Genomic DNA, 26,521 nt, shown 5'->3' on the forward strand with positions numbered 1-26,521 from the left:
CTTGCCATGTCAGGGGCATAACATTCCTGGGCCCCAATGTAAAATCTGTAAAAGGCCCCCCCCACCTACCATGTGCCATTTATAAGTCAATAGACTTCTTATATTGTAGAAGAGCCCCACAGGCACCAGGACTACTATCCCATAGTTGGCAACATTTGAATTTTTTTTAGGGTGTGGAGTCTTTGGTGGGTATAGCTTATGGGGGCTTTACTTATCTGGTGGGTGTGGCTAGAGGGTGTTGTTTTTTCCCAGCATTTCTGCATACAAATAAACAAATCCAAATTTCTGCGCTAGTTATGCTGACAACTACGATGGTGGCCGGTAGCTCTCTGGTTATCCAGTTGTTTACAGGCAGGTGATGTCTGACTTTATGACTAGGGATAGGCGATATGTGCTGACCACTAAAGGTAGTGTAAAAACCAACGCAGATAGTGCCACACTCAGTGCCCATTGTAGATGGTGCCCCACAATGCACCCAGTAGATATTACCACATGCAGCTCCCTGTAGATAATACCACACGCTGCTCCCTGTAGATATTACCACACACTGATCCCTGTAGATAATATCACACGCTGCTCCCTGTAGATATTACGACACACTGATCCCTGTAGATAATGATACCACATGCCACCCTCTGTAGATAGTGCCACACACTGCCCACTGTAGAGTGCCACACACTGCCCCCTGTAGATAGTGCCACACACTACCCCCTGTAGATAGTGCCACACACTGCCCCCTGTAGATAGTGCCACACACTGCCCCCTTTAGATAGTGCCACACACACTTCTCCCTGTAGATATTGCCACACACTGCTTCCTGTAGATATTGCCACACACTGCTTCCTGTAGATAATATAACAGTGCCCTCTGTAGATAGGCCATTGTGCCCTCTGTAGATAATGCCACACAGCCCCGTGTAGATGATGCCACACAACTCCCATGTAGATGTTGACACACAGCCCCCCTGCAGATGATGCTACACAGCTCCCTGTAGATGATGACACACATCCCTTCTGTAGATGGTGCCACACATGCCCCATTGTAGATAGTGCCACCCACGCCCCATTGTAGATAGTGCCACCTACGCCCCCTTGTAGATAGTGCCACACGCCCCCTTGTAGATAGTGCCACACACGCCCCCTTGTAGATAGTGCCACACACGCTCCCTTGTAGATAGTGCCACACAGGCTCCCATGTATATAGTGCCACACACACCCCCTTGTAGATAGTGCCACACACCCCCTTGTAGATAGTGCCACACACACCCCCTTGTAGATAGTGCCACACATGCCCCCTTGTAGATGGTGCCACTCGCGTCCCCTTGTAGATAGTGCCACACACACACCCTTATAGTTAGTGACACACACACCCCCTTGTAGATAGTGCCACACACACCCCATTGTAGATAGTGCCACACACACCCCATTGTAGATAGTGCCGCACACCCCCCTTGTAGATAGTGCCACACACACCGCCTGGAAGATAGTGCCTCCCCCATAGATAGTGCCACACACACCTCCCTGTAGAGAGTGCCACATACCCCTGTAGATAGTGCCACCCATCCCTGTAGATAAAGCGATTGTGGTTCCCTGAAGGAGGGGAATCCCCAGCCAGAGTGTTGCCGATGCTCTGGCCGGGGATTCCACTCAAAGAGGGAGCCCCTGACGTCGTCACTGTTCATATATGGACAGTGACACCAAGGGCCCTCCAGTAGTGGAATTCCTGACCAGAGTGCCGGGGATTCTGGTGCTCCAGGAGAAGCCGCTTACTTCACTGTCCATATATAGACTGGGACATCGTCAGGGGCTCCCTCTATGAGCGGAATCCCTGGCCAGAGCGTCGGCAATGATCTGGCCGGGGATTCCGTTCCAGGAGGAGTGAATGGAAGCGGATAGTTTCCTGCTCTGCCATAGTATTTAATTGTATCTGCGTCCTGGGGACGCAGATACAATTGAAGGTAGCAAGTGCTGGGACATGTCCTGAGACAGTAATTTCCAGATACTGTTTCTGTAAATTCGGGACAGTTGGCAACTATGCTATCTCTTCACCCCCTATAGCTTTGCCCATGAGGTTTGTAGATGCAAGAGAATATATTGCCCCTAAGGAATATATGTAGAGGACAGATGTTTGGATATGTGCTGTAGATGTGAAGATACGATATGAAGGCTTCATCCAGAGCAGGGGGGCTCCTGGCTCGTTCCAGCTCTTTTCTAACATTAGACCACCCTCAGGCTGCTGTACAAACACTCAATAATTGTCGTCCACACTTAGCACATAAATATTTCTTTTCCCCGGGTCCCTGTAAAATAAACAATTGTAAGCGCTGTTTACTGGGAGAAGTGTCGAATTCAGGTTGAAAGAAATATCTGCATGAATGGCAAATTGTTTATATGGCTTGAAATCTGCCCCTTACTTGGGGAAATTAAATGAATGATTCCCAAAACACAGACACAGGGGACTGCAGGGACTCAAGAAAGTGAAAAGTCATCGCTCAGCTATTGTTACACTACATCTCCTATTACTAATTCACTCACATCAGTACAGAGGTCCCGATCTGTAAAAGCTTAGGCCTCATGCACATGTCCGTGCCCGTAATCGCGGCCCACGAAGTATGGGAGCACGGCCCGTAAAATCCGAAAAGTAGGACATGCTCCATAATTCCCTGCACGGTTCTACGGCACGGACACCTTTCTGTAGCGATACGGAATGGTATCCGCGGCCAATACAACCGGGCGGGTCCGTAATTGCGGACCGTATTGAGGTCTGCAATTACAGAGTTTTGTTACGGTCATGTGCATGGGGCCTTAGGATGTGTTCACATCAGCGTTTATTTTTTGTTGATGGGTTCCGTCAGACCTTTCCTTAAGAGCTTACACTCTACAGGAGAGAGGACCCTGCTGATCATAAGAGCTTACACTCTACAGGAGAGAGGACACTGCTGACCATAAGAGCTTACACTTTACAGGAGAGAGGACCCTACTGATCATAAGAGCTTACACTCTACAGGAGAGAGGACCCTGCTGACCATAAGAGCTTACACTCTACAGGAGAGAGGACCCTGCTGATCATAAGAGCTTACACTCTACAGGAGAGAGTACCCTGCTGACCATAAGAGCTTACACTCTACAGGAGAGAGGACCCTGCTGACCATAAGAGCTTACACTCTACAGGAGAGAGGACCCTGCTGACCATAAGAGCTTACACTCTACAGGAGAGAGGACACTGCTGACCATAAGAGCTTACACTCTACAGGAGAGAGGACACCGCTGACCATAAGAGCTTACACTCTACAGGAGAGAGGACCCTGCTGACCATAAGAGCTTACACTTTACAGGAGAGAGGACACTGCTGACCATAAGAGCTTACACTCTACAGGAGAGAGGACCCTACTGACCATAAGAGCTTACACTTTACAGGAGAGAGGACCCTGCTGATCATAAGAGCTTACACTCTACAGGAGAGAGGACCCTGCTGATCATAAGAGCTTACACTCTACAGGAGAGAGGACCCTGCTGATCATAAGAGCTTACACTTTACAGGAGAGAGGACCCTGCTGATCATAAGAGCTTACACTCTACAGGAGAGAGGACCCCGCTGACCATAAGAGCTTACACTCTACAGGAGAGAGGACCCTGCTGACCATAAGAGCTTACACTCTACAGGAGAGAGGACCCTGCTGACCATAAGAGCTTACACTCTACAGGAGAGAGGACACTGCTGACCATAAGAGCTTACACTCTACAGGAGAGAGGACCCTGCTGACCATAAGAGCTTACACTCTACAGTAGAGAGGACCCTGCTGACCATAAGAGCTTACACTCTACAGGAGAGAGGACCCTGCTGATCATAAGAGCTTACACTCTACAGGAGAGAGGACCCTGCTGACCATAAGAGCTTACACTTTACAGGAGAGAGGACCCTGCTGATCATAAGAGCTTACACTCTACAGGAGAGAGGACCCTGCTGACCATAAGAGCTTACACTTTACAGGAGAGAGGACACTGCTGACCATAAGAGCTTACACTCTACAGGAGAGAGGACCCTACTGACCATAAGAGCTTACACTTTACAGGAGAGAGGACCCTGCTGATCATAAGAGCTTACACTCTACAGGAGAGAGGACCCTGCTGACCATAAGAGCTTACACTCTACAGGAGAGAGGACACTGTTGACCATAAGAGCTTACACTCTACAGGAGAGAGGACACTGCTGACCATAAGAGCATACACTCTACAGGAGAGAGGACACTGCTGACCATAAGAGCTTACACTCTACAGGAGAGAGGACACCGCTGACCATAAGAGCTTACACTCTACAGGAGAGAGGACACTGCTGACCATAAGAGCTTACACTCTACAGGAGAGAGGACCCCGCTGACCATAGAGCTTACACTCTACAGGAGAGAGGACACCGCTGATCATAAGAGCTTACACTCTACAGGAGAGAGGACACTGCTGACCATAAGAGCTTACATTCTACAGGAGAGAGGAACCCGCTGACCATAAGAGCTTACACTCTACAGGAGAGAGGACACTGCTGACCATAAGAGCTTACACTCTACAGGAGAGAGGAACCCGCTGACCATAAGAGCTTACACTCTACAGGAGAGAGGACACTGCTGACCATAAGAGCTTAGACTCTGCAGGAGAGAGGACCCTGCTGACCATAAGAGCTTACACTCCACAGGAGAGAGGACCCCGCTGACCATAAGAGCTTACACTCTACAGGAGAGAGGACCCTGCTGACCATTAGAGCTTACACTCTACAGGAGAGAGGATCCCGCTGACCATAAGAGCTTACACTCTACAGGAGAGAGGACACTGCTGACCATAAGAGCTTACACTATACAGGAGAGGACACTACTGACCATAAGAGCTTACACTCTACAGGAGAGAGGACACTGCTGACCATAAGAGCTTACACTCTACAGGAGAGAGGACCCTGCTGACCATAAGAGCTTACACTCTACAGGAGAGAGGACACTGCTGATCATAAGAGCTTACACTCTACAGGAGAGAGGACCCTGCTGACCATAAGAGCTTACACTCTACAGGAGAGAGGACCCTGCTGACCATAAGAGCTTACACTCTACAGGAGAGAGGACCCTGCTGACCATAAGAGCTTACACTCTACAGGAGAGAGGACCCCGCTGACCATAAGAGCTTACACTCCACAGGAGAGAGGACCCCGCTGACCATAAGAGATTACACTCTACAGGAGAGAGGACCCTGCTGACCATTAGAGCTTACACTCTACAGGAGAGAGGATCCCGCTGACCATAAGAGCTTACACTCTACAGGAGAGAGGACCCTGCTGATCATAAGAGCTTACACTCTACAGGAGAGAGGACCCTGCTGACCATAAGAGCTTACACTCTACAGGAGAGAGGACCCTGCTGACCATAAGAGCTTACACTCTACAGGAGAGAGGACCCTGCTGACCATAAGAGCTTACACTCTACAGGAGAGAGGACCCTGCTGATCATAAGAGCTTACACTCTACAGGAGAGAGGACCCTGCTGACCATAAGAGCTTACACTCTACAGGAGAGAGGACCCTGCTGATCATAAGAGCTTACACTCTACAGGAGAGAGGACCCTGCTGATCACAAGAGCTTACACTCTACAGGAGAGAGGACCCTGCTGACCATAAGAGCTTACACTCTACAGGAGAGAGGACCCTGCTGACCATAAGAGCTTACACTCTACAGGAGAGAGGACCCCGCTGACCATAAGAGCTTACACTCTACAGGAGAGAGGACCCCACTGATCATAAGAGCTTACACTCTACAGGAGAGAGGACCCCGCTGACCATAAGAGCTTACACTCTACAGGAGAGAGGACCCTGCTGACCATAAGAGCTTACACTCTACAGGAGAGAGGACCCCGCTGACCATAAGAGCTTACACTCTACAGGAGAGAGGACCCCACTGATCATAAGAGCTTACACTCTACAGGAGAGAGGACCCCGCTGACCATAAGAGCTTACACTCTACAGGAGAGAGGACCCTGCTGACCATAAGAGCTTACACTCTACAGGAGAGAGGACCCTGCTGACCATAAGAGCTTACACTCTACAGGAGAGAGGACCCTGCTGACCATAAGAGCTTACACTCTACAGGAGAGAGGACCCTGCTGATCATAAGAGCTTACACTCTACAGGAGAGAGGACCCTGCTGATCACAAGAGCTTACACTCTACAGGAGAGAGGACCCTGCTGACCATAAGAGCTTACACTCTACAGGAGAGAGGACCCTGCTGACCATAAGAGCTTACACTCTACAGGAGAGAGGACCCCGCTGACCATAAGAGCTTACACTCTACAGGAGAGAGGACCCCGCTGACCATAAGAGCTTACACTCTACAGGAGAGAGGACCCTGCTGACCATAAGAGCTTTCACTCTACAGGAGAGAGGACCCCGCTGATCATAAGAGCTCACACTCTACAGGAGAGAGGACACCGCTGACCATAAGAGCTTACACTCTACAGGAGAGAGGACCCTGCTGATCATAAGAGCTTACACTCTACAGGAGAGAGGACCCTGCTGATCATAAGAGCTTACACTCTACAGGAGAGAGGACCCTGCTGATCATAAGAGCTTACACTCTACAGGAGAGAGGACACTGCTGACCATAAGAGCTTACACTCTACAGGAGAGAGGACCCTGCTGATCATGAGAGCTTACACTCTGCAGGAGAGAGGACCTTGCCCACAATAAACGGTGTCAATTTAAATAAAATAATAACAATTACCTTATTTACTTGTTTTTCACCTGAAATATGTAAAATCTTAAAATCAGATAAAAATACTATATACATTTTTTATGCTGCTGATATTGTAAAACAAAACCATTAAGAATATTTACTGACGTGTAAAATCCCCAGAAAACGAATTTGCAGTAAAGAATCGGATTTTACAAGTGCAGGTTTAGGAACTTTTCTTGTGTTGTTTTGATATTTAGACCGGTTTCCTAGTGAAATTTCTTTCCCTAACATTAACCACTCCCACCTCACTAACACCAACCCACCCCCTCACTCCAACCTTCTTATACACACTCCTATCCCCCATACTTTATCCTGCCTTCCTCTTCACTCCAACCGCCGCACACTAAGGCCTCCTGTACACTTCCGTCGGCCATTGTACGGCCGTTAATGATGGCTCCGTCAAAAACGGGCCACACACGGATGGCTTCCGTGTGCAGTCCGTTGTTTCACGGACCAAATTAAATGAAAAGGCCGAGACTGTTCCTTCAAAAACTGGCAGGAGTCGGACCTGTGCTACTTTTGACGGAACGGCCGCACGGTACCGTTAAAACAACGGAAGTGTTCATGGCCTCATTGAAATGAATGTGTCGGTGCTATCAGTTGAAAAAACGGATAGCACCCTGACGAAAAAAACTGAAGTGGGCATTAGGCCTAACTCCGAGCACTCTTACTCCACCCTCACCCCATAACTCACCCTTCTCCTCTTACTCCACCCTCACCCCATAACTCACCCTTCTCCTCTTACTCCACCCTCACCCCATAACTCATCCTTCTCCTCTTCACCTCTTCCTTAGAATTCCTCCCTTCAAGTCCATTCTCTCTCCCAACCCCTCACTCCCCCTTCCCCCCATGAGTGCACATGTTAATTAATTGATGTTATGAATTTTTTTCAGGTCCAAAAAAATGGGAACTTGTTTGTAGATTCAATAATAGTGACAAATTTGCTTATTTATTTATGGTTTGATTTCTAAATCATTGTGGAAATAATCAGCCATGGATGATACCCACCCCATCCCATCTTCCTCGCTCTCCCCTTTCCTTCCTCTTCTGTTCTCCCTACTCATCCTCCATTTCCTCCTCCTCCTCCTCCCTCTCCCCTTCTCTTCCTCTTCACCCTCCTCCATCTCCACCATCCCAATCGCCTCCTCTTCCTCACTTTTCCCCTTTCACATCTTTTTCCTCCTTCTCCTCACCACCTCCTCTAACTCCTTCTCCTCCTCCCTTTCCTCCACCACCTTCTTCTCTTTACCCCCCTCCTCCTCCCGCTACTGTACCTCCCTTTTTCCCTTTCACATCTTATTCTTCCTCCCTCTCCACCTCCTCATTTTCCCTCTTCTCACCCCTCCTCCTTTTCCTCCTCCACCTCCTCCTCCTCTTTACCCCCTCCTCCTTCATCTTCTCACGCCTTTCTCCTCCTCCTCCTCACCCCCTCCTCCTCCACTTTACCCCCTCCTCCTCCCCCTCCTTCTGCTCACCCCCTCCTCCTCCTCCTTCTTTTTTCCCCCTCCTCCTTCTCCTCCTCATCCACCTCCACCTTCTCCTCACCCCTCCTTCTCCTCCTCTTTCTCCTCTTTAAACCCTTCTCCTCCACCTCCTCCTCCTCTTTACCCCCTCCTGATTCATCTTCTCACACCCTCCTCTTCCTCCTTCTCCTCTTTACCACTCACCCTTCTCCTCCTCCCCCCTCCTCCTTCTCCTCCTTCTCATCTTCCTTCTCCTCCTCCTCCTCCTCCTCCACATCCATCTCCTCCTCCACCTCCCCTCCTTTACCTCTTTTCCCTACTCCCCCTCCTCATTCTACTTTCTGAGCCCCCCAGACATGTTTATTCTTGGTGGGGTTGAGCCTGGATCAACTGCTTCATCTTCTCCTCTGGGTATAAATGCGGTGGAATGTAATAATCCGGTTCTGCTGACCAAAGTGAAAATGTTACCTGCTCATATTTATCTGTAATTAGATTTAGTCTGCGACTCGGGTCATAGAAACATGAAATATGAATTTGTGTTGTGAAACGTGTTAACAAGTCGTTGTTTCTGCAGATATTAATATGAGCTATAAAACAGGTGCACAATGAGTCATGGACGCAGCCGAGGAGGAAACGCTTTATAGGACGGGGCCCATTCATCCTTCCTCAGTTTTATGCACTCCCAAGAGTCACTGTAAACACTGAGGCAAGTGTCAGCAAATCACAAGGATCTAAAAAAAGACGCCATAAACATGATATAAACATGAAGGAATGCAAATACACATCAAATTCTGATCACTTCTACATTGTTCTCATTAACAATCACATTATATCCAGTAAATAGCGGATGATGAGAGTATAAGTTCAAGATTTATAAAAACAAAGCACCGGAGTCACTGATCATCATGAAAAACAATATAATGATAACGTAATCTACAACAGGCAACGCACAACATAAAATCACAAATATGTTTCTTTACCTTATTCTTCTACATGGGAGGCAGTATTATAGTAGTTATATTCTTGTATATAGGGAGCAGTATTGTAGTAGTTATATTCTTGTATATAGGGGCAGTATTATAGTAGTAATATTCCTGTATATAGGGGCCAGTATTATAGTAGTTATATTCTTGTATATAGGAGGCAGTATTATAGTAGTTATATTCTTGTATATAGGGGCAGTATTATAGTAGTTATATTCTTGTATATAGGGGGCAGTATTATAGTAGATATATTCTTGTATATAGGGGGCAGTATTATAGTAGTTATATTCTTGTATATAGGGGCAGTATTATAGTAGATATATTCTTGTATATAGGAGCAGTATTATAGTAGTTATATTCTTGTATATAGGAGCAGTATTATAGTAGTTATATTCTTGTATACAGGGGGCAGTATTATAGTAGTTATATTCTTGTATATAGGAGCAGTATTATAGTAGTTATATTCTTGTATATAGGAGCAGTATTATAGTAGTTATATTCTTGTATATAGGGGCAGTATTATAGTAGTTATATTCTTGTATATAGGGGCAGTATTATAGTAGTTATATTCTTGTATATAGGGGGCAGTATTATAGTAGTTATATTCTTGTATATAGGAGCAGTATTATAGTAGTTATATTCTTGTATATAGGGAGCAGTATTATAGTAGTTATATTCTTGTATATAGGAGGCAGTATTATAGGAGTTATATTCTTGTATATAGGAGCAGTATTATAGTAGTTATATTCTTGTATATAGGGGCAGTATTATAGTAGTTATATTCTTGTATATAGGGGCAGTATTATAGTAGTTATATTCTTGTATATAGCGGCAGTATTATAGTAGTTATATTCTTGTATATAGGGGCAGTATTATAGTAGTTATATTCTTATATATAGGAGGCAGTATTATAGTAGTTATATTCTTGTATATAGGAGGCAGTATTATAGTAGTTATATTCTTGTATATAGGAGGCAGTATTATAGGAGTTATATTCTTGTATGTAGGGGCAGTATTATAGTAGTTATATTCTTGTATATAGGGGCAGTATTATAGTAGTTATATTCTTGTATATAGGAGCAGTATTATAGGAGTTATATTCTTGTATATAGGGGCAGTATTATAGTAGTTATATTCTTGTATATAGGGGCAGTATTATAGTAGTTATATTCTTGTATATAGGGGCAGTATTATAGTAGTTATATTCTTGTATGTAGGGGCAGTATTATAGTAGTTATATTCTTGTATATAGGGGCAGTATTATAGTAGTTATATTCTTGTATATAGGGGCAGTATTATAGTAGTTATATTCTTGTATATAGGAGCAGTATTATAGTAGTTATATTGTTGTATATAGGGGCAGTATTATAGTAGTTATTTTCTTGTATATAGGGGACAATATTATAGTAGTTATATTCTTGTATATAGGGGCAGTATTATAGTAGTTCTATTATTGTATATAGTAGCAGTATTATAGTAGTTATATTCCTGTATATAGGGGCAGTATTATAGTAGTTATATTCTTGTATATAGGAGCAGTATTATAGTAGTTATATTCTTGTATATAGGAAGCAGTTTTATAGTAGTTATATTCTTGTATATAGGGGACAATATTATAGTAGTTATATTCTTGTATATAGGGGCAGTATTATAGTAGTTATATTCTTGTATATAGGGGGCAGTATTATAGTAGTTATATTCTCCTATATAGAGGGCAGTATTATAGTAGTTATATTCTTGTATATAGGAGCAGTATTATAGTAGTTATATTCTTGTATATAGGAGCAGTATTATAGTAGTTATATTCTTGTATATAGGGGCAGTATTATAGTAGTTATATTCTTGTATATAGGGGCAGTATTATAGTAGTTATATTCTTGTATGTAGGAGCAGTAATATAGTAGTTATATTCTTGTATATAGTGGCAGTATTATAGTAGTTATATTCCTGTATATAGGAGGCAGTATTATAGGAGTTATATTCTTGTATATAGGGGCAGTATTATAGTAGTTATATTCTTGTATATAGGGGCAGTATTATAGTAGTTATATTCTTGTATATAGGGGCAGTATTATAGTAGTTATATTCTTGTATATAGGAGCAGTATTATAGTAGTTATATTGTTGTATATAGGGGCAGTATTATAGTAGTTATTTTCTTGTATATAGGGGACAATATTATAGTAGTTATATTCTTGTATATAGGGGCAGTATTATAGTAGTTCTATTATTGTATATAGTAGCAGTATTATAGTAGTTATATTCCTGTATATAGGGGCAGTATTATAGTAGTTATATTCTTGTATATAGGAGCAGTATTATAGTAGTTATATTCTTGTATATAGGGGACAATATTATAGTAGTTATATTCTTGTATATAGGGGCAGTATTATAGTAGTTATATTCTTGTATATAGGAGGCAGTATTATAGTAGTTATATTCTTGTATATTGGGATCAGTATTATAGTAGTTATATTCTTGTATATAGGGGCAGTATTATAGTAGTTATATTCTTGTGTATAGGGGCAGTATTATAGTAGTTATATTCTTGTGTATAGGAGCAGTATTATAGTAGTTATATTCTTGTATATAGGAGCAGTATTATAGTAGTTATATTCTTGTATATAGGGGACAATATTATAGTAGTTATATTCTTGTATACAGGGGCAAGATTATAGTAGTTATATTCTTGTATATAGGAGAAGTATTATAGTAGTTATATTCTTGTATATAGGGGCAGTATTATAGTAGTTATATTCTTGTATATAGGGGCAGTATTATAGTAGTTATATTCTTGTATATAGGAGAAGTATTATAGTAGTTATATTCTTGTATATAGGAGCAGTATTATAGTAGTTATATTCTTGTATATAGGGGCAGTATAAGGGCATGACCACACGTGGCAGAATTTCACTTAAATTCCGCTGCGGACACTCCGCAGCGTTAATCCGCAGCGGAGCCGTTTGTCCATTGACTTACACTTTAATTTAGCAGTGTTCGTTTAGACGAGGCGTAAAATTCCGCTGCGGAGCATAGGCTGCGGAGCGGAATTTGGTGTCCGCAGCATGCTCTGTCTGTTGCGGAGCAGTGGCGGACTCATGGCGGAATTTCTCCATTGACTTCAATGGAGATTCAAAGTTCCGCAATGAAGTCCGCAGCTGTCATGCACATGTCATGTGTGCTGCGGATACGTCTTGCTTTTTTGCCATGACATTTCTTCATTCTGGCTGGACCTATGTATTTCTAGGTCTACAGCCAGACTGAGGAAGTCAATGGGGCTCCCGTAATGACGGGAGCGTTGCTAGGAGACGTCAGTAAATAGTCACTGTCCAGGGTGCTGAAAGAGTTAAGCGATCGGCAGTAACTGTTTCTGCACCCGGGACAGTGACTACCGATCCCAATATAGATGTATCTGTTAAAAAAAATGAAGTTCGTACTTACCGAGAACTCCCTGCTTCTGTCTCCAGTCCGGCCTCCCAGGATGACGTTTGAGTCTAAGTGACGGCTGCAGCCAATCACAGGCCAAGCACAGGCTGCAGCGGTCACATGGACTGGCGCGTCATCCAGGGAGGTCGGGCTGGATGCCGAAAGAGGGACGCGTCACCAAGACAACGGCCGGTAAGTATGAAATTCGTTCACTTTCACTAGGGAAAGTGCTGGCCCTTCTCTCTATCCTGCACTGATAGGGAGAAGGGAAGCACTTTTCCCGCAGTCCGCAGCAGCTAGTCCGCATCAATTTTCTGCACATTTTGTGCAGATCCGCAGCCGTAATCCGCTACCCGGATTAGGTGCGGCATTGATGCGGACAGTTGCGGAGGAAATCCGCCACGTGTGGTCATGCCCTTATAGTAGTTATATTCTTGTATATAGGGGGCAGTATTATAGTAGTTATATTCTTGTATATAGGGGCAGTATTATAGTAGTTATATTCTTGTATATAGGGGGCAGTATTATAGTAGTTATATTCTTGTATATAGGGGCAGTATTATAGTGGTTATATTCTTGTATATAGGAGCAGTATTATAGTAGTTATATTCTTGTATATAGGTGCAGTATTATAGTAGTTATATTCTTGTATATAGGGGGTAGTATTATAGTAGTTATATTCTTGTATATAGGGGCAGTATTATAGTAGTTATATTCTTATATATAGGGGCAGTATTATAGTAGTTATATTCTTGTATATAGGAGGCAGTATTATAGTAGTTATATTCTTGTATATAGAGGGCAGTATTATAGTAGTTATATTCTTGTATATAGGAGCAGTATTATAGTAGTTATATTCTTGTATATAGGGGGCAGTATTATAGTTGTTATATTCTTGTATATAGGGGCAGTATTATAGTAGTTATATTCTTGTATATAGGCGGCAGTATTATAGTAGTTATATTCTTGTATATAGGAGCAGTATTATAGTAGTTATATTCTTGTATATAGGGGGCAGTATTATAGTTGTTATATTCTTGTATATAGGGGCAGTATTATAGTAGTTATATTCTTGTATATAGGGACAGTATTATAGTAGTTATATTCTTGTATATAGGGGCAGTATTATAGTAGTTATATTCTTGTATATAGGAGCAGTATTATAGTAGTTATATTCATGTATATAGGGACAGTATTATAGTAGTTATATTCATGTATATAGGGGCAGTATTATAGTAGTTATATTCTTGTATATAGGGGGCAGTATTATAGTAGTTATATTCTTGTATATAGGGGGTAGTATTATAGTAGTTATATTCTTGTATATAGGGTCAGTATTATAGTAGTTATATTCTTATATATAGGGGCAGTATTATAGTAGTTATATTCTTGTATATAGGAGGCAGTATTATAGTAGTTATATTCTTGTATATAGAGGGCAGTATTATAGTAGTTATATTCTTGTATATAGGGGCAGTCTTATAGTAGTTATATTCTTGTATATAGAGGGCAGTATTATAGTAGTTATATTCTTGTATATAGGAGCAGTAATATAGCAGTTATATTCTTGTATATAGGCGGCAGTATTATAGTAGTTATATTCTTGTATATAGGAGCAGTATTATAGTAGTTATATTCTTGTATATAGGGGGCAGTATTATAGTTGTTATATTCTTGTATATAGGGGCAGTATTATAGTAGTTATAGTCTTCTATATAGAGGGCAGTATTATAGTAGTTATATCCTTGTATATAGGGAGCAGTATTATAGCAGTTATATTCTTGTATATAGGGGGCAGTATTATAGTAGTTATATCCTTGTATATAGGGAGCAGTATTATAGTAGCTATATTCCTTGTATATAGGGGAGTATTATAGTAGTTATATTCTTGTATGTAGGGGGCAGTATTATAGTAGTTATATTCTTGTATATAGGCGGCAGTATTATAGTAGCTATATTCTTGTATATAGGAGCAGTATTATAGTAGTTATATTCTTGTATATAGGAGCAGTATTATAGTAGTTATATTCTTGTATATAGGGGGCAGTATTATAGTAGTTATATTCTTGTATATAGGAGCAGTATTATAGTAGTTATAGTCTTGTATATAGGCATCAGCATTATAGTAGTTATATTCTTGTATATAGGAGCAGTATTATAGTGGTTATATTCTTGTATATAGGGGGCAGTATTATAGTAGTTATATTCTTGTATATAGGCGGCAGTATTATAGTAGTTATATTCTTGTATATAGGAGCAGTATTATAGTAGTTATATTCTTGTATATAGGGGGCAGTATTATAGTAGTTATATTCTTGTATATAGGGGCAGTATTATAGTAGTTATATTCTTGTGTATAGGAGCAGTATTATAGTAGTTATATTCTTGTATATAGGAGCAGTATTATAGTAGTTATATTCTTGTATATAGGGGACAATATTATAATAGTTATATTCTTGTATACAGGGGCAAGATTATAGTAGTTATATTCTTGTATATAGGAGCAGTATTATAGTAGTTATATTCTTGTATATAGGAGCAGTATTATAGTAGTTATATTCTTGTATACAGGGGCAAGATTATAGTAGTTATATTCTTGTATATAGGAGCAGTATTACAGTAGTTATATTCTTGTAGATAGGGACAGTATTATAGTAGTTATATTCTTGTATATAGGGGGCAGTATAGTAGTAGTTTTATTGTTGTATATAGGAGCAGTATTATAGTAGTTATATTCTTGTATATAGGGGCAGTATTATAGTAGTTATATTCTTGTATATAGGGGCAGTATTATAGTAGTTATATTCTTGTCCATAGGAGAGGATAGACGTGTGCTTGTGAGCTCCCTGTTAGGACTATGCATGGCTTCTGACCCAGGTGGAGGGGAGGGGTCCTGGGCTGATGATCCTGGGAAAGCCCAGAGTCTGGAGTTTGGCCTGCAGCATGGAGATGGTGGAGGTGATGATCTGGAAATGGTGGCTGGTGAGTCAACTGAATCTCATGATGTTGGTGAATTGTGCACAAAAATGACAAAGAAAAATATCTTTAAAATGGAAATGCAAGTTCGCAAATTGAGAACTGAAATTAACCAAGAGACTGATCCAAAGGCAAAGCTGATGAAATGTGAGTGTCTGGATGTTTGCACACGTGAGCTGGTGATATTGAAGGAGAGATTGCAGAAAGAATCATGCACAGTACCCAAAATAAAGAACTGGGCAGTTGAGAACAAAAGGGAGACCAGAGCCCAAACTGTGAAGAGAAAAAATATCATTGCAAAAAAAGACACTGACTATAATATTGTGGCACAGGGAAACCCTGGAAGATATGAGTGTGCAGTGGCTGGAGGATCACATCTCTCATCATGTGTGAGGTCTGTGCAATCAGCCAACACAAATGCTGCTAAAGCTGCAGAGAAATTTGTGCCAGCTGACGAGGGGTTAACTGCAGTAGACTCTATGTGCAGTACAGATGAAGTGAATGCGAGTGGCACTCCTGGGAGTGAGCAAGAAAGTGCCGCATATACTGACATTGTAAGTGAGACCTCGCTCAGCGCGGTGATTGACAGTCTGATATCGGATGAACCAGCGGCACAGGCTGAGGCGGACATTGCAGACCCTGTTCTGGAGGTTCAGCCGTCCGCAGTGTCAGTGAATGGAGTGCAGGTTACACAGCGATCAGGAGCAGACACAGGAGGTTCTGCAGTACAATCAGCTGAGGAGAGGTCCAGTCCTGACCCACCTGCTGACAGACCTCAGTACAGGAGACTGTTCTCCAGCGTCACAAGACCGACTAACCCCGCACCTCAAAGGAGAAACGCGGTCAGAATCAGGTACTCAGGACCAGAGGAAAACCTCCCCTCCAGACTCCACATTGGGAAAGTTTTGCTGAAGGAGTTTATGAAGTTTAAAGCTTCTGAGGTGTTCGCTCTGATCCACGTTCCCTCCAGCAGGAATTATGACATCAGTTTCAAGCTGCAATATAGTCTAGACTTGTTCTGGAGTATTTATAACGATACAAAGGAGCACGCGATGTGGGAGCATCTACATGTCATCCAGCTGACTAAACCCCAGGTAGTCACCGCCACCGTCCTGTTCCAGTCTGAGGTGGTGGCTCTGGCAGATTTGCAGCACTGGTTGAGCAGATATTGTGAGGTGAAGAGAGTGCCAACAAAGATCTATGATGAGGAGGAGATCTGGAATGGAGGATATTCTGTCAAGATCCAGCTGGTTCAGGAGAATGGAGTGACCAGACATCTGCCGCACTCCTTCTACCTGGGCTCGGAGAGAGGCGTATGTTACTACCCTGGTCAACCGCGACTGTGCCATAGATGTGGGGGCAGACACCTGGCATTCAACTGTTCCCGTATTAAGTGCTCACTATGTGGTCAGTTTGGGCATGTGAAGGACGATTGTACAGGACCTGTCATCTGTAACCTGTGCTTAGGACCTGGACATACATTCCGGGAGTGTCCACATGCAGAACATAATAAGGAGGAGACCTTTAAAGGAGCCATGGAGGAAGAGCAGGAGGATGTCTCCATATGTGTAGATATGACCCCAGAACCTGGAAGTCCCAACGATGATGTGAGCCAAAGTACCAGAGACCCTGCTCCAGGGACGAATGTCCCATCTGTGGATGCTGCACAAGTGTCACCAGCCACTGAAAATAGAGGTCATGCTAAAAGTAAAGTATCCAGTCACTCTGTCACCAAAACATCTAAACATCTGCCCAACACCAGTAAGGAACCAGCTGATCCAGCCGCAGCGACCAGTAAGGAACCAGCTGATCCAGCCGCAGTGACCAGTAAAAAACCAGCTGGGCCAGCAGCAGCGACCAGTAAAAAAACAGCTGATCCAGCCGCAGCAACTAGTATCGATGAGGAGGGATTTCAGATGGTTAAAAGGAGAAGTAAAACAGATGATTCTTCTAGGAAAAAAATCACTGCTGCAAAGAAATCACCGGAGTCTCCAGTGCTGGCGATAACTGGGGGACGTTACTGTGCGCTGGGGGAAGATGACCAGGAAGAAGAAGCAGAGATGGAGCAAGTTTCCTCACACAACCCAGATGACGAACCTCAGGATGAAGATGCTGACCCCCCAATGTCCACCAAAAGATGGGGTGTTACAGGACATAGTAGTGGAAGAAGGAAAAAAAGTAGGAAAGACATGTAACCAGGATGAGGCTGAAAATCACCTCCTATTAATGTGAAGAATAGGAGCAGGCGGCAGGCGATATTCCAGCGTCTGTCTGACGACAAAACCAATGTCCTCTTTATATAAGAGACTTATCTACAGAGTAATGTCCCTGCAGTCACCACATCTAGTGGGACAGTGAAACTCTCAGCTGCTGTATGGAGACTTCTAGCCCGAACTCAGTTCATATCATAGAGGTTTCCTATATGTCATAAATGTGGTGACCGTGTACCATCTGTGGTGTGCGCGATGCTGCCTGGTCACCAATAAAGAAGAACTCTCCTGTAATACTGTCTAGAATAATATCATGAAAAATAGTTGAAACAATCTATACTGGTGCAATATTCATATATTATGGTTTGTTTAATTGTGATGTTATTAAGAGACAAATGTTTATTTTCTTTATCTGTTATGAGTGTATTGCAAAGATATTGTAATAATTTGTTGCAAGTTTTCAAATAAAAAAGATAATTATAGTAGTTATATTCTTGTATATAGGGGGCAGTATTATAGTAGTTATATTCTTGTATATAGGGGCAGTATTATAGTAGTTATATTCTTGTATATAGGAGGCAGTATTATAGTAGATATATTCTTGTATATAGGAGGCAGTATTATAGTAGTTATATTCTTGTATATAGGGGCAGTATTATAGTAGTTATATTCTTGTATATAGGGGCAGTGTTATAGTAGTTATATTCTTGTATATAGGAGGCAGTATTATAGTAGATATATTCTTGTATATAGGAGCAGTATTATAGTAGTTATATTCTTGTATATAGGGGGCAGTATTATAGTAGTTATATTCTTGTATATAGGGGCAGTATTATAGTAGTTATATTCTTGTGTATAGGAGCAGTATTATATTAGTTATATTCTTGTATATAGGAGCAGTATTATAGTGTAAAGGATTTGCCAGGCACAGCTTCGGGGTTAACGCCCATAGATAATCAGTCTGCACCTGCTTCTATGTCTGTGAGACTGACTCCATCTTCCACTACTCAGGGTGGCAGGCTTAGGAGTGAGAGAACCTATCACAGCCTGGCCAGACGGAGCTAGCTCCCGCCCTCTGTCTATTTATACCTGCCTTTCCTGTTCCTCCTTGCTTGTGATTTCTTCTCGTTTGGTTTCTTGGCCCTGCTGCAGCTTCTTGTACTATTGTCCTTGCTTCATATTGACCCCGGCTTGCTGACTACTCTCCTGCTCTGCGTTTGGCACCTCGTACTCTCCTGGTTTGACTCGGCTTGTTCACTTCTCTTGTTGCTCACGGTGTTGCCGTGGGCAACTGCCCCTTTCTCCCCCTAGCTCTGTGTACCCTTGTCTGTTTGTCTGTCGTGCACTTATTGAGCGTAGGGACCGTCGCCCAGTTGTACCCCGTCGCCTAGGGCGGGTCGTTGCAAGTAGGCAGGGACTGATTGGCGGGTAGATTAGGGCTCACTTGTCTGTCTCCCCACCCCCGTCATTACATATAGTAGTTATATTCTTGTATATAGGGGCAGTATTATAGTAGTTATATTCTTGTATATAGGGAGCAGTGTTATAGTAGTTACATTCTTGTATATAGGGGCAGTATTATAGCAGTTATATTCTTGTATATAGGGAGCAGTATTATAGTAGTTATATTCTTGTATATAAGGGCAGTATTATAGTAGTTATATTCTTGTATATAGGGGAGTATTATAGTAGTTATTTTCTTGTATATAGGGGGCAGTATTATAGTAGTTCTATTCTTGTATATAGGGGACAGTATTATAGTAGTTATATTCTTGTATATAGGGGGCAGTATTATAGTAGTTATATTTTTGTATATAGGGGGCAGTATTATAGTAGTTATATTCTTGTATATAGGGGACAGTATTATAGTAGTTATATTCTTGTATATAGGGAGCAGTATTATAGTAGTTATATTCTTGTATATAGGGGCAGTATTATAGTAGTATTATTCTTGTATATAGGGGGCAGTATTATAGTAGTTATATTCTTATATATAGGAGCAGTATTATAGTAGTTATATTCCTGTATATAGGAGCAGTATTATAGTAGTGATATTCTTGTATATAGGAGCAGTATTATAGTAGTTATATTCTTGTATATAGGAGCAGTATTATAGTAGTGATATTCTTGTATATAGGAGCAGTATTATAGTAGTTATATTCTTGTATATAGGAGCAGTATTATAGATGTTATATTCTTGTATATAGGGACAGTATTATAGTAGTTATATTCTTGTATATAGGGGCAGTATTATAGTAGTTATATTCTTGTATATAGGAGCAGTATTATAGTAGTTATATTCATGTATATAGGGACAGTATTATAGTAGTTATATTCATGTATATAGGGGCAGTATTATAGTAGTTATATTCTTGTATATAGGGGTAGTATTATAGTAGTTATATTCTTTTATATAGGGGCAGTATTATAGCAGTTATATTCTTGTATATAGGGGGCAGTATTATTGTAGTTATATTCTTGTATATAGGGGCAGTATTATAGTAGTTATATTCTTGTATATAGGGGCAGTATTATAGTAGTTATATTCTTGCATATAGGAGCATTATTATAGTAGTTATATTCTTGTATATAGGGACAGTATTATAGTAGTTATATTCTTGTATATAGGGGCAGTATTATAGCAGTTATATTCTTGTATATAGGGGGCAGTATTATTGTAGTTATATTCTTGTATATAGGGGCAGTATTATAGTAGTTATATTCTTGTATATAGGGGCAGTATTATAGTAGTTAGATTCTTGTATATAGGGGCAGTATTATAGTAGTTATATTCTTGTATATAGGGGCAGTATTATAGTAGTTATATTCTTGTATATAGGGACAGTATTATAGTAGTTATATTCTTGTATATAGGGGCAGTATTATAGCAGTTATATTCTTGTATATAGGGGGCAGTATTATTGTAGTTATATTCTTGTATATAGGGGCAGTATTATAGTAGTTATATTCTTGTATATAGGGGCAGTATTATAGTAGTTAGATTCTTGTATATAGGGGCAGTATTATAGTAGTTATATTCTTGTATATAGGGGGCAGTATTATAGTAGTTATATTCTTGTAAATAGGGGCAGTATTATAGTAGTTATATTCCTGTATATAGGGGGCAGTATTATAGTAGTTATATTCTTGCATATAGGTGCAGTATTATAGTAGTTATATTCTTGTATATGGGGAGCAGTATTATAGTAGTTATATTCTTGTACATAGGGGTCAGTATTATAGTAGTTATATTCTTGTACATAGGGGTCAGTATTATAATACTTATATTCTTGTATAGAGGGAGCGGTTTAATAAAAGTATGGGTTAAAGACTGTGTACACCTTTGAAAACTTTTTTTTTTAACTGTATAGCAGTTATATTGGTGCATCTTTCTAATCAGTTTTTATTAAAAATTTATTTTTACTTTTTGAGATACAGCTGCTTTGCATCCTGGATATAGAGCAGCTGACTGATGGGTTCACTGTTAGCGGGCCCTTCCTGTCTGACACACAGGAACGAGCTGTTACCAATCACATCTAAGTTCCCAACCTGCATACCAGTCACATTCAAGACCTGCTGACACTGAACCCTTCAGTCAGCTGCTCTATATACAGGATATAAAGCAGCTGTATCTCAAAGTAAAAATAATTATTAATAAAATGTAATTAGAAAGTTGCACTAAATTTAAAGGGGTCATCCACTATCGGACAACTGATGACCTATCCACCGGATAGGTGATCAGTACATGATCTGTGAGGTTCCGACACCCGGGCCCCGCACCGTTAATTTGCGCCGGCTGCCTCCGTGCACCGAACGTACATGCCGGAAGCAGTTGGCTCCGATCACGGAATAGCGGCCGAGCTGCAGTAATGTTCAAGTGAGTAGGAGCAGAGCTGCAGTTCGGCAGCTTGGCTGCTATATGTTGTTTGGAGCCAACTTCTTCCGGCTATATCGCATAATGAACAATAACATCCGGTGACAGCAGACCGCCGGAGCGGCTGATCGGTGCGGGGTCTTGGTTTCGGTTCCGCACCGATGATATACATATATACATTTCAAGTTATTCTTCACAGTCTCAGGCTAGAGCCTTCAAGTAATATTTTACTTATCCTTTTTTTTATTTTTTATCGAAGGTTCATTATAATACTGAATTGACTTTTGTTCCAAGAATAACATCACAACAATTTCACCTAAATTTTCACTTGGAAACAGAGTTCATCCTTTTTGGTTCTCATTAGGTTATTTGGGGTTTTTTCACATGAAGTATTGATATATATGGGTGGCTTATCAGGAAATATGGAGTTCATCCTTTTTGTAGAGTTGCGTCTTCCAAATGCCGTTGGTGTAACTGCAGGAACCTGTCATTTTGTAGTAGAACATTTTCTCAGCTCGCAAATATATGCACATATCTCAATGAGATTTTGGCAAGTGAACTTTTCCCTTGAAGAACACAAACTATTCAAAGTGTCAGTCTTTCAACGCTGCGGCGCTGCTGTGTTACTGCTGAGAAACCTCATGTGGACTGGAAGTTCATGATAAACAGCAAGATCAGCAAACAGGGACCCAATATAAGAAATGCGCTCTCCATAACAGGTCACGTAATGAGGCCCTAAACTATATGGTGGACACAAAAAGCAGAAACAACTCTCTAGATGTAATCAGCAAGAGAGAATTCATGCCACACATCTGATTTCTGGTGGTGCCGAGAATGTTTAATATGCTGTGTGGTACTCTGATGTCAGAAACGGGGGGCGTGGCTGTGACAACCTCTCACACATGATATACAGGCTGGTTGTCAGTAGTAATAGATGAATAGCTGTTACTGTATATAAGATGTGTGGATCTCATGTCTGATCACATGTAATTATATTATATATCATTGATGTCAGTAACAGGGGGCGGAGCTGTGACAACCTCTCACACATGATATACAGGCTGGTTGTCAGTAGTAATAGATGAATAGCTGTTACTGTATATAAGATGTGTGGATCTCATGTCTGATCACATGTAATTATATTATATATCAGTGATGTCAGTAACAGGGGGCGGGGCTGTGACAACCTCTCACACATGATATACAGGCTGGTTGTCAGTAGTAATAGATGAATAGCTGTTACTGTATATAAGATGTGTGGATCTCATGTCTGATCACAGTGTAATTATATTATATATCAGTGATGTCAGTAACAGGGGGCGGGGCTGTGACAACCTCTCACACATGATATACAGGCTGGTTGTCAGTAGTAATAGATGAATAGCTGTTACTGTATATAAGATGTGCGGATCTCATGTCTGATCACAGTGGAATTATATATCAGTGATGTCAGTAACAGGGGGCGGAGCTGTGACTACCTCTCACACATGATATACAGGCTGGTTGTCAGTAGTAATAGATGAATAGCTGTTACTGTATATAAGATGTGTGGATCTCATGTCTGATCACAATGTAATTATATTATATATCAGTGATGACAGTAACAGGGGGCGGGGCTGTGACAACCTCTCACACATGATATACAGGCTGGTTGTCAGTAGTAATAGATGAATAGCTGGTACTGTATATAAGATGTGTGGATCTCATGTCTGATCACAATGTAATTATATTATATATCAGTGATGTCGGTAACATGGGGCGGGGCTGTGACAACCTCTCACACATGATATACAGGCTGGTTGTCAGTAGTAATAGATGAATAGCTGTCACTGTATATAAGATGTGTGGATCTCATGTCTGATCACAGTGTAATTATATTATATATCAGTGATGTCAGTAACAGGGGGCGGGGCTGTGACAACCTCTCACACATGATATACAGGCTGGTTGTCAGTAGTAATAGATGAATAGCTGTTACTGTATATAAGATGTGTGGATCTCATGTCTGATCACAGTGTAATTATATTATATATCAGTGATGTCAGTAACAGGGGGCGGGGCTGTGACAACCTCTCACACATGATATACAGGCTGGTTGTCAGTAGTAATAGATGAATAGCTGTTACTGTATATAAGATGTGTGGATCTCATGTCTGATCATAATGTCATTATATTATATATCAGTGATGTCAGTAACAGGGGGCGGGGCTGTGACAACCTCTCACACATGATATACAGGCTGGTTGTCAGTAGTAATAGATGAATAGCTGGTACTGTATATAAGATGTGTGGATCTCATGTCTGATCACAATGTAATTATATTATATATCAGTGATGTCATCAGTAACAGGGGGCGGGGCTGTGACAACCTCACACATGATATACAGGCTGGTTGTCAGTAGTAATAGATGAATAGCTGTTACTGTATATAAGATGTGTGGATCTCATGTCTGATCACAGTGTAATTATATTATATATCAGTGATGTCAGTAACAGGGGGCGGGGCTGTGACAACCTCTCACACATGATATACAGGCTGGTTGTCAGTAGTAATAGATGAATAGCTGTTACTGTATATGAGATGTGCGGATCTCATGTCTGATCACAGTGGAATTATATATCAGTGATGTCAGTAGCAGGGGGCGGAGCTGTGACTACCTCTCACACATGATATACAGGCTGGTTGTCAGTAGTAATAGATGAATAGCTGTTACTGTATATGAGATGTGCGGATCTCATGTCTGATCACAGTGGAATTATATATCAGTGATGTCAGTAGCAGGGGGCGGAGCTGTGACTACCTCTCACACATGATATACAGGCTGGTTGTCAGTAGTAATAGATGAATAGCTGTTACTGTATATAAGATGTGTGGATCTCATGTCTGATCACAATGTAATTATATTATATATCAGTGATGACAGTAACAGGGGGTGGGGCTGTGACAACCTCTCACACATGATATACAGGCTGATTGTCAGTAGTAATAGATGAATAGCTGTTACTGTATATAAGATGTGTGGATCTCATGTCTGATCACAATGTAATTATATTATATATCAGTGATGTCAGTAACAAGGGGCGGGGCTGTGACAACCTCTCACACATGATATACAGGCTGGTTGTCAGTAGTAATAGATGAATAGCTGTTACTGTATATAAGATGTGTGGATCTCATGTCTGATCACAGTGTAATTATATTATATATCAGTGATGTCAGTAACAGGGGGCGGGGCTGTGACAACCTCTCACACATGATATACAGGCTGGTTGTCAGTAGTAATAGATGAATAGCTGTTACTGTATATAAGATGTGTGGATCTCATGTCTGATCACAGTGTAATTATATTATATATCAGTGATGACAGTAACAGGGGGCGGGGCTGTGACAACCTCTCACACATGATATACAGGCTGGTTGTCAGTAGTAATAGATGAATAGCTGGTACTGTATATAAGATGTGTGGATCTCATGTCTGATCACAATGTAATTATATTATATATCAGTGATGTCAGTAACAAGGGGCGGGGCTGTGACAACCTCTCACACATGATATACAGGCTGGTTGTCAGTAGTAATAGATGAATAGCTGTTACTGTATATAAGATGTGTGGATCTCATGTCTGATCACAGTGTAATTATATTATATATCAGTGATGTCAGTAACAGGGGGCGGGGCTGTGACAACCTCTCACACATGATATACAGGCTGGTTGTCAGTAGTAATAGATGAATAGCTGTTACTGTATATAAGATGTGTGGATCTCATGTCTGATCACAATGTAATTATATTATATATCAGTGATGTCAGTAACAGGGGGCGGGGCTGTGACAACCTCTCACACATGATATACAGGCTGGTTGTCAGTAGTAATAGATGAATAGCTGTTGCTGTATATAAGATGTGTGGATCTCATGTCTGATCACAATGTAATTATATTATATATCAGTGATGTCGGTAACATGGGGCGGGGCTGTGACAACCTCTCACACATGATATACAGGCTGGTTGTCAGTAGTAATAGATGAATAGCTGTCACTGTATATAAGATGTGTGGATCTCATGTCTGATCACAGTGTAATTATATTATATATCAGTGATGTCAGTAACAGGGGGCGGGGCTGTGACAACCTCTCACACATGATATACAGGCTGGTTGTCAGTAGTAATAGATGAATAGCTGTTACTGTATATAAGATGTGTGGATCTCATGTCTGATCACAGTGTAATTATATTATATATCAGTGATGTCAGTAACAGGGGGCGGGGCTGTGACAACCTCTCACACATGATATACAGGCTGGTTGTCAGTAGTAATAGATGAATAGCTGTTACTGTATATAAGATGTGTGGATCTCATGTCTGATCATAATGTCATTATATTATATATCAGTGATGTCAGTAACAGGGGGCGGGGCTGTGACAACCTCTCACACATGATATACAGGCTGGTTGTCAGTAGTAATAGATGAATAGCTGGTACTGTATATAAGATGTGTGGATCTCATGTCTGATCACAATGTAATTATATTATATATCAGTGATGTCATCAGTAACAGGGGGCGGGGCTGTGACAACCTCACACATGATATACAGGCTGGTTGTCAGTAGTAATAGATGAATAGCTGTTACTGTATATAAGATGTGTGGATCTCATGTCTGATCACAATGTAATTATATTATATATCAGTGATGTCAGTAACAGGGGGCGGGGCTGTGACAACCTCTCACACATGATATACAGGCTGGTTGTCAGTAGTAATAGATGAATAGCTGTTACTGTATATAAGATGTGTGGATCTCATGTCTGATCACAGTGTAATTA

Source organism: Rhinoderma darwinii, chromosome 5, assembly GCF_050947455.1.
Source record: "Rhinoderma darwinii isolate aRhiDar2 chromosome 5, aRhiDar2.hap1, whole genome shotgun sequence".
NCBI classification, from domain to species: domain Eukaryota; kingdom Metazoa; phylum Chordata; class Amphibia; order Anura; family Rhinodermatidae; genus Rhinoderma; species Rhinoderma darwinii.